This window comes from Rhinoderma darwinii, unplaced genomic scaffold, assembly GCF_050947455.1.
Source record: "Rhinoderma darwinii isolate aRhiDar2 unplaced genomic scaffold, aRhiDar2.hap1 Scaffold_697, whole genome shotgun sequence".
In the NCBI taxonomy this organism is placed as follows: domain Eukaryota; kingdom Metazoa; phylum Chordata; class Amphibia; order Anura; family Rhinodermatidae; genus Rhinoderma; species Rhinoderma darwinii.
The window spans coordinates 157,071-170,776 of NW_027464257.1; the positions used below are offsets into that span (position 1 = coordinate 157,071).

At 42.1% G+C, this 13,706-nt stretch overlaps 1 long non-coding RNA gene across 1 annotated transcript; it reads right to left on the minus strand.

The window, feature by feature from the left end:
• Nucleotides 1-508: 508 nt before the first annotated feature.
• On the minus strand, nt 509-1,537 carry LOC142728924 (uncharacterized). The gene is made up of 2 exons (XR_012877868.1): nt 1,473-1,537; nt 509-600 (listed from the first exon to the last, which is right to left on the minus strand). It is a non-coding gene; the product is annotated as an uncharacterized LOC142728924 (long non-coding RNA).
• Nucleotides 1,538-13,706: the final 12,169 nt, after the last annotated feature.

Consider the following 13,706-nt stretch of genomic DNA (forward strand, 5'->3'; position numbering starts at 1 on the left):
CTATTACCACACAGCTTCGATATCCAGGACTGTAGACTGGTTTCGGAAAACGGAGAATAAATTATGGGTCTCAATTGAGGAACTCCTAGCCCCTGTTCCTCTCAGAGCATTGCTACTTGCACACCCAGACAGCATAACAAACCTTTCATTTAAAAATGCTCTGACAAAGTTAACAATAAAATCACTCTCTCTCTTTAGGGACCTACTGGTTCCCACACCATCCCCACTGACACGTATCTCAGACTTGGTGGATTTATACCAAGAGGGTTTGGGAAGTCACACTAGTAACCCTTCGGTCAGATTGACTGATACTCTAGACTCCATACTAGCTGATGGGACGATCATATCCTTACAGACTTGGACCGAAAATCCAAACCTTCCGAATCTCCATTTAATGCACTATATGTCCCTAAAACAAGCAAACCTACCATACCTCACAGCAGGTTCCTTGGAAAGACCCTTGAGTATCTTTGAATCCTTCCTCGGACAAGTAAAAAACCCACGGAAATGTGTTTCTCAGATTTATAAATTGTTAATTAATAGGAACGTCCCTTTCAAAAGATCATATATCGCACTCTGGGAAAAGGATCTCTCCATCACCTTAAATAAAAAAGATACAAATATCCTTTACAGGAATTGCCATGGTCCCTCCCAGTGTATTAAAACACAAGAAAACTCTTATAAGTTAGTGTCACGATGGTATACCACACCGGATAAAACACATCTCTGGTACCCTTCCATCCCAGACACATGTTGGAGATGTTTGGGGGAAACCGGATCTTACATCCATATCTGGTGGTCATGCGCTAAGATCCAACGTTATTGGATACCTGTATTAGATCTTATAGCAAGAATCTGTGACATCTCAATCCAAATACCCCCAGCTACCATCTTTCTTAACCTTCCATTGGCAAAAATAAGTAAATCCACAAACACTCTCGTTAAACACCTCTTATCGGGGGCCAAACTTCTCATCCCCCCAAACTGGAGATCGATGCAAGTCCCCACGCTCTCTCAATGGATAACCAAGGTAGAGCAAATTTACTATATAGAAGAATTAGCAGCACTCTCTAACCTCTCATATACTAAATTTATAGAGATCTGGAGACCCTGGACAATATTCCGCTTCTCAGATCAGTTCTTGGACGTAACCTTGAATACACAATAGCCAGATCCGATGGGTCACCTTGTTGGATTTGTTAGTTTGCGACTAAGTTGTATAACTGTAACCGATATTTCTTGTCTTAGAAAAAATTATCTTGTAAATCTCTCTCAACCCCTTCCCCTCCTACTCCCTCTCGTTCATTTTTCCCCCTACCCTCCCCCCATTTGGCCCCTTTACAACCGAGTACTATTATTATACTCTTATAATGTATTGTTTCAAATTTGTATCTTAACCTGAATGTTACGGCATAGCTGCGTATGCAATGTTACACTGTATAAATTGACACTTATCATTTGCTTGATTGTACCTTCATATGCTGTTAAATCAACCTTTTGCTATTCAGTTGTATGATTCACTTTTGTTTAAAACACTAAAAAGAAAATTGAAAAGAAAAGATACACATGGGTAGAACTTATCATTGTCAAACCTTGTTCTTAAAGCTTAAAAAAATGGTTTCAATTTATTAAAGATCATATCCGACTACTACCATAACAATTGACAGACATCAGGGGCTCCTTCCAGAAGAGTAATCACTAACCAGAGAATTGCCGACGCTCTGGCCATGGATTCCTGGGTTTTTAAACTCCTAACATCACTTTCCATATAGTGAAAGTGACATCAAGGGCTTTCCCAAGTCAGGAGTTCCCGGCCAGTGAGTGCTTGCGATGCTCTGGCCTGGGACTCCAGAGTTTAAAGCCAAATATGGATATTTAAAGCCATATATACTTCTCCCAACGCATACCTCTGACAAAAATAAAAAATTTAATGTGAACATACTCCAAGAAGCCCACAGCTCTGAATAAATATGGCGCAACTTGGGTTGTCAGTGCTGCACAAACTGACATCTACACCAGTTAGCATAGATGTCAGCTATAATATCCGCAGGTGTAAATTAAATATGTCATGCAGGAGATCTGCTCTCCCGCTGGTCCTGACTTACTAGCTGAAAAGACGCGAAAACAGCATAATGTCTCAAAAAGCTAAAATTTTTACTCAAAACGGGCATGCGCCAAAATTTCCCATTACATTACTTTACAATATCATGTATTATAAAGACATTAACTTTTGAGCTACTTTGACTAAATCGTTAGCAAATGGAAAAAAAAAACACCAAGGAAAAAAATGTAATTAAAAAACTACGGCCTCCTCCATTTCCCCTCTAGCCGTCCTTTCCATCTCCAAAATGGTGTGTTTTCTGCCATTTTAGGTAGAAAAATTTCTATTTGCTCACCATTTACGCAAAGTAGCAGGAGGGTATATTATGCAGCTTCTCAAACTCTACCTTGAAGAGCTGTGTGATTTGTATTTTAATAGTAACTTTTTAATCTAAATGTACTTTTTACTCTGCCTGACTTGGTATTTATTTGTTCAGAGTTTCAAGCTCACATTGACTTGGTCTTCCCCTATAGGACCTCTCTATCTGTTGAACTAAGTATCATTACTAAAACTTATCTGAATCTGATTCTTAAACATCTAGTTACTACTTCTGATCATACAGTACAGTCAGCCAAGCATACCAAGTTCAATCACACAATATTAAAATGAGTAAGGAGCATGGATACATATCAGCATTAGATACACATGGGTAGAACTTATCATTGTCAAACCTTGTTCTTAAAGCTTAAAAAAATGGTTTAAATTTATTAAAGATCATATCTGACTACTACCATAACAATTGACAGACATCAGGGGCTCCTTCCAGGAGAGTAATCACTAACCAGAGCATTGCCGACGCTCTGGCCATGGATTCCTGGGTTTTTAAACTCCTAACATCACTGTCCATATAGTGAAAGTGACATCAAGGGCTTTCCCAAGTCAGGAGTTCCCGGCCAGTGAGTGCTTGCGATGCTCTGGCCGGGGACTCCAGAGTTTAAAGCCAAATATGGATATTTAAAGCCATATATGCACAGTAAAGTGAGAGGCTTTCTCTACAAGCGTAAATCCCGGCCACAGCGCTGCCAACGCTCCGACTTGGAATTCTCACATTACAAAGCCCCTAATGTCACTGTCTATGTACAGACAGTAACATCAAGGGATCCTCCAGGAGCAAGCAGAATCCATATATGGACAGTGACGTCAGGGGCTCCCTCCAGGAGTGGAATCCCCAGCCAGTGCAATGCCAGTGTTCTGGCCTAGGATTTTGGCATCTTAAAGCTCCTAACGTCAGTGTCCATTTATGGACAGTGTTGTCAGGGGCTTCCCTAGGTGCAGAATCCCCAGTCAGAGCGTTGCTAATGTCAGGGGCTATCCGAGGCTAGTGCTTAAAGTAACGCTGTGCCCGGGGAGTTCAGGTGATATATCCCACTCTATGCCTATACAGCCTTCCGTTGGAGGTATACGTAGAGACTTCTCCCAACGCATACCTCTGACGAAAAGAAAAAATTGAATGCGAACATACTCCAAGAAGCCCACAGCTCTGAATAAATATGGCGCAACTTGGATTGTCAGTGCTGCACAAACTGACATCTACACCAGTTAGCATAGATGTCAGCTATAATATCCGCAGGTGTAAATGAAATATGTCATGCAGGAGATCTGCTCTCCCGCTGGTCCCGACTTACTAGCTGAAAAGACGCGAAAACAGCATAATGTCTCAAAAAGCTAAAATTTTTACTCAAAACGGGCATGCGCCAAAATTTCCCATTACATTACTTTACAATATCATGTATTATAAAGACATTTACTTTTGAGCTACTTTGACTAAATCGTTAGCAAATGGGAAAAAAAAAAACACCAGGGAAAAAAATGTAATTAAAAAACTACGGCCTCCTCCATTTCCCCTCTAGCCGTCCTTTCCATCTCCAAAATGGTGTGTTTTCTGCCATTTTAGGTAGAAAAATTTATATTTGTTCACCATTTAGGCAAAGTAGCAGGAGGGTATATTATGCAGCTTCTCAAACTCTACCTTGAAGAGCTGTGTGGTTTGTATTTTAATAGTAACTTTTTAATCTAAATTTACTTTTTACTCTGCCTGACTTGGTATTTATTTGTTCAGAGTTTCAAGCTCACATTGACTTGGTCCTCCCCTATAGGACCTCTCTATCTGTTGAACTAAGTATCATTACAAAAACTTATCTGAATCTGATTCTTAAACATCTAGTTACTACTTCTGATCATACAGTACAGTCAGCCAAGCATACCAAGTTACCAAGTTCAATCACACAATATTAAAATGAGTAAGGAGCATGGATACATATCAGCATTAGATACACATGGGTAGAACTTATCATTGTCAAACCTTGTTCTTAAAGCTTAAAAAAATGGTTTCAATTTATTAAAGATCATATCCGACTACTACCATAACAATTGACAGACATAAGGGGCTCCTTCCAGGAGAGTAATCACTAACCTGAGCATTGCCGACGCTCTGGCCATGGATTCCTGGGTTTTTAAACTCCTAACATCACTGTCCATATAGTGAAAGTGACATCAAGGGTTTTCCCAAGTCAGGAGTTCCCGACCAGTGAGTGCTTGCGATGCTCTGGCCGGGGGACTCCAGAGTTTAAAGCCAAATAAGGATATTTAAAGCTATATATGCACAGTAAAGTGAGAGGCTTTCTCTACAAGCGTAATTCCCGGCCACAGCGCTGCCAACGCTCCGACTTGGAATTCTCACATTACAAAGCCCCTAATGTCACTGTCTATGTACAGACAGTAACATCAAGGGATCCTCCAGGAGCAGAATCCATATATGGACAGTGACGTCAGGGGCTCCCTCCAGGAGTGGAATCCACAGCCAGTGCAATGCCAGTGTTCTGGCCTAGGATTTTGGCATCTTAAAGCTCCTAACGTCAGTGTCCATTTATGGACAGTGTTGTCAGGGGCTTCCCTAGGAGCAGAATCCCCAGTCAGAGCGTTGCTAACGTCAGGGGCTTTCAGAGCCTAGTGCTTAAAGTAACGCTGTGCCCGGGGAGTTCAGGTGATATATCCCACTCTATGCCTATACAGCCTTCCGTTGGAGGTATACGTAGAGACTTCTCCCAACGCATACCTCTGACGAAAAGAAAAAATTGAATGTGAACATACTCCAAGAAGCCCACAGCTCTGAATAAATATGGCGCAACTTGGGTTGTCAGTGCTTCACAAACTGACATCTACACCAGTTAGCATAGATGTCAGCTATAATATCCGCAGGTGTAAATTAAATATGTCATGCAGGAGATCTGCTCTCCCGCTGGTCCCGACTTACTAGCTGAAAAGACGCGAAAACAGCATAATGTCTCAAAAAGCTAAAATTTTTACTCAAAACGGGCATGCGCCAAAATTTCCCATTACATTACTTTACAATATCATGTATTATAAAGACATTTACTTTTGAGCTACTTTGACTAAATCGTTAGCAAATGGGAAAAAAAAAACACCAAGGAAAAAAATGTAATTAAAAAACTACGGCCTCCTCCATTTCCCCTCTAGCCGTCCTTTCCATCTCCAAAATGGTGTGTTTTCTGCCATTTTAGGTAGAAAAATTTATATTTGTTCACCATTTAGGCAAAGTAGCAGGAGGGTATATTATGCAGCTTCTCAAACTCTACCTTGAAGAGCTGTGTGGTTTGTATTTTAATAGTAACTTTTTAATCTAAATTTACTTTTTACTCTGCCTGACTTGGTATTTATTTGTTCAGAGTTTCAAGCTCACATTGACTTGGTCCTCCCCTATAGGACCTCTCTATCTGTTGAACTAAGTATCATTACAAAAACTTATCTGAATCTGATTCTTAAACATCTAGTTACTACTTCTGATCATACAGTACAGTCAGCCAAGCATACCAAGTTACCAAGTTCAATCACACAATATTAAAATGAGTAAGGAGCATGGATACATATCAGCATTAGATACACATGGGTAGAACTTATCATTGTCAAACCTTGTTCTTAAAGCTTAAAAAAATGGTTTCAATTTATTAAAGATCATATCCGACTACTACCATAACAATTGACAGACATAAGGGGCTCCTTCCAGGAGAGTAATCACTAACCAGAGCATTGCCGACGCTCTGGCCATGGATTCCTGGGTTTTTAAACTCCTAACATCACTGTCCATATAGTGAAAGTGACATCAAGGGTTTTCCCAAGTCAGGAGTTCCCGACCAGTGAGTGCTTGCGATGCTCTGGCCGGGGGACTCCAGAGTTTAAAGCCAAATAAGGATATTTAAAGCTATATATGCACAGTAAAGTGAGAGGCTTTCTCTACAAGCGTAATTCCCGGCCACAGCGCTGCCAACGCTCCGACTTGGAATTCTCACATTACAAAGCCCCTAATGTCACTGTCTATGTACAGACAGTAACATCAAGGGATCCTCCAGGAGCAGAATCCATATATGGACAGTGACGTCAGGGGCTCCCTCCAGGAGTGGAATCCACAGCCAGTGCAATGCCAGTGTTCTGGCCTAGGATTTTGGCATCTTAAAGCTCCTAACGTCAGTGTCCATTTATGGACAGTGTTGTCAGGGGCTTCCCTAGGAGCAGAATCCCCAGTCAGAGCGTTGCTAACGTCAGGGGCTTTCAGAGCCTAGTGCTTAAAGTAACGCTGTGCCCGGGGAGTTCAGGTGATATATCCCACTCTATGCCTATACAGCCTTCCGTTGGAGGTATACGTAGAGACTTCTCCCAACGCATACCTCTGACGAAAAGAAAAAATTGAATGTGAACATACTCCAAGAAGCCCACAGCTCTGAATAAATATGGCGCAACTTGGGTTGTCAGTGCTTCACAAACTGACATCTACACCAGTTAGCATAGATGTCAGCTATAATATCCGCAGGTGTAAATTAAATATGTCATGCAGGAGATCTGCTCTCCCGCTGGTCCCGACTTACTAGCTGAAAAGACGCGAAAACAGCATAATGTCTCAAAAAGCTAAAATTTTTACTCAAAACGGGCATGCGCCAAAATTTCCCATTACATTACTTTACAATATCATGTATTATAAAGACATTTACTTTTGAGCTACTTTGACTAAATCGTTAGCAAATGGGAAAAAAAAAACACCAAGGAAAAAAATGTAATTAAAAAACTACGGCCTCCTCCATTTCCCCTCTAGCCGTCCTTTCCATCTCCAAAATGGTGTGTTTTCTGCCATTTTAGGTAGAAAAATTTATATTTGTTCACCATTTAGGCAAAGTAGCAGGAGGGTATATTATGCAGCTTCTCAAACTCTACCTTGAAGAGCTGTGTGGTTTGTATTTTAATAGTAACTTTTTAATCTAAATTTACTTTTTACTCTGCCTGACTTGGTATTTATTTGTTCAGAGTTTCAAGCTCACATTGACTTGGTCCTCCCCTATAGGACCTCTCTATCTGTTGAACTAAGTATCATTACAAAAACTTATCTGAATCTGATTCTTAAACATCTAGTTACTACTTCTGATCATACAGTACAGTCAGCCAAGCATACCAAGTTACCAAGTTCAATCACACAATATTAAAATGAGTAAGGAGCATGGATACATATCAGCATTAGATACACATGGGTAGAACTTATCATTGTCAAACCTTGTTCTTAAAGCTTAAAAAAATGGTTTCAATTTATTAAAGATCATATCCGACTACTACCATAACAATTGACAGACATAAGGGGCTCCTTCCAGGAGAGTAATCACTAACCAGAGCATTGCCGACGCTCTGGCCATGGATTCCTGGGTTTTTAAACTCCTAACATCACTGTCCATATAGTGAAAGTGACATCAAGGGTTTTCCCAAGTCAGGAGTTCCCGACCAGTGAGTGCTTGCGATGCTCTGGCCGGGGGACTCCAGAGTTTAAAGCCAAATAAGGATATTTAAAGCTATATATGCACAGTAAAGTGAGAGGCTTTCTCTACAAGCGTAATTCCCGGCCACAGCGCTGCCAACGCTCCGACTTGGAATTCTCACATTACAAAGCCCCTAATGTCACTGTCTATGTACAGACAGTAACATCAAGGGATCCTCCAGGAGCAGAATCCATATATGGACAGTGACGTCAGGGGCTCCCTCCAGGAGTGGAATCCACAGCCAGTGCAATGCCAGTGTTCTGGCCTAGGATTTTGGCATCTTAAAGCTCCTAACGTCAGTGTCCATTTATGGACAGTGTTGTCAGGGGCTTCCCTAGGAGCAGAATCCCCAGTCAGAGCGTTGCTAACGTCAGGGGCTTTCAGAGCCTAGTGCTTAAAGTAACGCTGTGCCCGGGGAGTTCAGGTGATATATCCCACTCTATGCCTATACAGCCTTCCGTTGGAGGTATACGTAGAGACTTCTCCCAACGCATACCTCTGACGAAAAGAAAAAATTGAATGTGAACATACTCCAAGAAGCCCACAGCTCTGAATAAATATGGCGCAACTTGGGTTGTCAGTGCTTCACAAACTGACATCTACACCAGTTAGCATAGATGTCAGCTATAATATCCGCAGGTGTAAATTAAATATGTCATGCAGGAGATCTGCTCTCCCGCTGGTCCCGACTTACTAGCTGAAAAGACGCGAAAACAGCATAATGTCTCAAAAAGCTAAAATTTTTACTCAAAACGGGCATGCACCAAAATTTCCCATTACATTACTTTACAATATCATGTATTATAAAGACATTTACTTTTGAGCTACTTTGAGTAAATCGTTAGCAAATGGGAAAAAAAAACACCAAGGAAAAAAATGTAATTAAAAAACTACGGCCTCCTCCATTTCCCCTCTAGTCGTCCTTTCCATCTCCAAAATGGTGTGTTTTCTGCCATCTTAGGTAGAAAAATGTATATTTGCTCACCATTTAGGCAAAGTAGAAGGAGGGTATATTATGCAGCTTCTCAAACTCTACCTTGAAGAGCTGTGTGGTTTGTATTTTAATAGTAACTTTGTAATCTAAATGTACTTTTTACTCTGCCTGACTTGGTATTTATTTGTTCAGAGTTTCAAGCTCACATTGACTTGGTCCTCCACTATAGGACCTCTCTATCTGTTGAACTAAGTATCATTACTAAAACTTATCTGAATCTGATTCTTGAACATCTAGTTACTACTTCTGATCATACAGTACAGTCAGCCAAGCATACCAAGTTACCAAGTTCAATCACACAATATTAAAATGAGTAAGGAGCATGGATACATATCAGCATTAGATACACATGGGTAGGGGGCGTGGCAAGCAGCGAGACCGGACGGACACACTCACAGGGAGCTCCTGATCAGCGAGCCTCATACCGGGTAATCCGGACCTCTTCCACTGCAAACCCGGGGCCCCCATCGGTGTCACGGTCCTCCTCGCCCCTCGCTGATCACTTTGACGCCGGTCTCAGCAGCCTCGGCCGACTTCCGGTTTTGCGGCCTGCTGGCGGGACAGAAGTCGCGGCCTCGATTTGTACAGCAGGCGCGGCCCAGAACGGTGCGGGCCTGACAAGTGACCGGAGACCTGAAGAGTGCAGGGCTACTTCCTGGTCCCCGCCTCCGGCCCTCAGCCGCATAAGAGCACGTCCCAGAGGATCTGGGAACTCCACTGAGACGACTGGGGCCGCCAGTTTAGTCTCCTCTCAGCCTGGACGTCTTTAGATGTCGGTGAGTAGCCTCAGGGAGGCAACTGATTGTGCACACTCCAGCTGCAACATACACAGCACCAGCCTCACCCCCAACCTCACCTTACCTCACCCAAGCCCCATCCTCACCTTTCATAACTCCAGCTACACCAGCCTCCGCCTGGACATTGAAGTCCGCCAATTGAATTAAAAAAAAAAAAAAAAAAAGCAGGTTTCCTCCAATTAAAGGTCCCTCGACCCAATTTTTTTCAGGTGCTGGTCCGTCGATCAGTACCGACTGTACCTGCCGGAACTCGCTTAGACCTGACCCCCTCTGCAGAGCCAGAGGGGTATCAAGGGACAGCTCAACTTCTCCGGTGTCAAGCTAAGATTACCGCAGCGATACCAATCGCTTCTTCTACACGCACTTCAAGACCACCGACGAATATGTAATATACTTACAACAGTGGCGAGCTTAAATAGAGAAAATTCTTCCGCTACGATATCTTCTTAGTTAATATGGGTAAAATCGGTCCGAAACAAACAGCTACGGTTTCGGGCCCACATCCGCAAACTCCACAAGCAGAGATGGACAAATTTGTAAAAAAACAAGGGGGGAAGTCGAGTCACTCCAAGTCAATCTCACCCTTAAAAGCTACGCAAAAACGGGGAGAACCCGAGCTGGAGCAAATGAGTGAAGACGACCAAAATATAGAGGATAAGGAACTTCCAGTCTCAAGATCCTTTATGAAGCAAATTTTAGCTAAAGCACTTGAACCACTTGCCAACGATCTTTCTGAAATCAAACAAGAGCTCTTACAAGTGGGTAATAGAGTCGATGCACTGGAAAAGACGCAAACGACCTTGCTTTCCTCCTCTTCTGATCTCACAACCTGTCTACAGTCACAAGAAGGACACATTAATAAAATGTATTCCATACTAGAAGACCATGAAAACAGGGATAGGAGAAACAACCTGCGCATCAAGGGACTGCCTGAGTAAATTGCCAACGAAGATATTCTTACCGCTCTGACCGAGACGTTCCGGAAATTCCTAGACCCTGAAGATTACCCAAACCTAGTTATTGAGAGGGCTCACAGGTCACTCCGACCAAAGCCATCCCCCTCAGATCCCCCGAGGGATATTATTTGCAGAATATTGGATTACAGAATTAAAGATCGCATCATACAGAAAAGCCGACTCTCAACAAACATACTCTATGGAGAGGCCCAAATTGCTATTTTCCAGGACTTGGCTTCCACCACTTTATACAAACGTAGGCTCCTGAAACCCTTTACGTCTACATTGAGACAGAGGCAGATCCCATTTTGTTGGCTCTTCCCGTTTGGTCTCTCCTTCTCTGTTAATGGAAAGAGATTCACAGCTAGATCCTTGTCAGACATCAGAAATATCTGCTCTGAACTTGACATATCTCTGGAGGCTTATCCCGACCTAGAAATGGTGCATGATGCTGCTCGTCTTCAACATATCCCTCAACTACCTCAATGGGAAACAGTTCAGGCACCCGAAGGTCAAAGGGCAAGACGGCGATCCCACAAAGCTCCAAGGTCCCCTTCATTGTCGGACCCTTCTTGAATATAAAGTATTTATTGTCTTATGCTCCAATCAACGGATTACACCCAGATGTATCCTTTCAAAGGACTGTACCGAGTGTGAACGGAGACTAGTTTTTTATGTGGTTATTTTGCATAGCTAGTCTTAATTGAATCTGAGATTTAGCCAAATCTGTGTTTTTCTTTTGTTTTTTTGCATTTATTACTGGTTTTCTGGAATACATATATGTGATACTATATAGAGACGTCTACTCGATGCAACTCATACCTGCTTTGCTTACGCAATATTGATGTCGACTAAGTTACATTTTGTTTCTTCTATTAGGGTTTATATATGTAGGGGGATTTATATCCACAGTCAGAAGATTACTCACCTCATATATAAGATATATCTACTTCGACCAATTCGAGAGCCTCAAAAAGCCCTAGGTACACTCAGTTCATTCTGTTCACCCAAGTGCCTATACCTGATTAAATACCACCATTCTGTTAACATTCACCTAACATTTTCTCTATTGCTCTTCTACGTCAAATGACGATTGTTCACTTGCATCATCTGTTCATGGTGACACGATTCACCGATGATGCATTTACAGTACTGTTACAAGATACCCTCGTTATAGCTATGTTACTTATTCCCCTGTCCCATTTTCTAGGACACATCCCCGAGAGAGACCCCGCTCTTTACGGATCCAATTTGCAACGTCACTATGACTGACTCACATACAACATGGTCAATAGTTTCTTATAACGTCAGAGGCCTAAACTCTCCGGTCAAATGATCACAAATCCTTCAATATCTTAAAAACACAAAAGCAGACATTATATTGTTTCAGGAAACCCATCTACGAGCCCAAAAATTGCCATCTTTTCATAAATCATATTACAATACATGGTTTCACTCGCATTCCCCGTTCAAAAATTCATGTGGAGTTGCAATAGCCCTTGCTAAACATGTACCCTTTGTCTTACAAGATTCACTCTCTGACAGCAAAGGCAGATATATATTCATAAAGGGTCTCTTAGCGGGATCCTTAGTTACGTTGGGTAATCTATATGTAACTAATATCAATCAGGCGTCATGGATCCCATCCGCACTTGACACAGTTAGGCCCTTTATGGAAGGTATATGTCTGGCGGGGGGAGACTTAAACGTGGCTCTGGAGCCGGACCTCGATTCTTCTACAAAGAAATCCTCGCTTTCACGCAGAGCCCTTTCGCGAATTAAAAAATCACTGCAATCCTTCCCCTTAATCGATACCTGGCGATATATGCACCCAAATGCGATTGATTATACGCACTTCTCATCTCCGCACAATTCGTATCAGAGACTAGACTACCTCTTTCTTCCTCTTTCGTTATTGCCTAACATTGTGGAAGTACGAATTCTGACCGCTATACACTCCGATCACTCTCCCCTACTGCTTCGAGCCTCGCTAACACACAGACCGGCTGGACAAAAGGCATGGTCCCTGAACGAAAGTTTACTCAACTCAGAAACAAATAAGAAACGTGTTGCCTCGGCTATACTATCTTATTTCCAAATCAATACTATAGAGCAATGTCCTATGCCGGTGATCTGGGAGGCCCACAAGGCAGTGATTAGAGGTGAATTCATTTCTATTGGCTCGTATCAAAATAGCAGTAGAAGACGGAAACTTTCGGCGTTATATGAGGAAATCTCTCAGCTGGAGAGGCAACACAAAAATGTACAAACACTAGATGTCCTCGCCTCGCTCACGGTCAAAAGACAGGCCCTAAAAGATTTACTCAATAAGCAGTCTGCCAAATTCTATTCTAATTGGAAAAATCAAATATTCATACACGGAGATAAAGTCTCCAAACTCATGATTTCGTTGATAAAGAAGAGGAAATCCAGGTCTTATATTCACTCCCTGAAATTGCCTAATGGTTTGAAAACTAGCGACACTGATCTGATTTCAGAGGCTTTTGTAAATTATTACTCCTCCCTCTATCAAATTCGATCTCAAGAGACTGATGGAGAGCGGAGCAGTAGGAAACAAATCATTAACTCATTTCTTGCGTCCCTAACTTTGCCCCAACTTTCCCCTACACAACAAGCCACTCTGCAGAAATCGGTCACGGAGTCTGAGCTCCAGTCTATCCTGTCGAAGTGCCCTTCGGGAAAAAGTCCAGGACCAGACGGACTTCCCATACATTACTATAAAGTATTTCAGAAAGAACTACTACCTCATTTCCTTGGTTTGTGTAACTCTATACTACAAGGTTCTAGCTTTCCTAGACAGACTCTAGAAGCGCATATTACCCTGATTCACAAAGACGGTAAGGACCCTGACTTATGTAGTAACTACAAACCTATCTCACTTTTAAATACTGACCTAAAAATATTCGCAGAACTCTTAGCCAATCGATTAAGTCCGATACTACCGGACTTGATTGCTCCGGAACAAGTGGGATTCGTTTCGGGCAGGGAAGGGAAAGATAACTCTCTACGACTATTGCATTTACT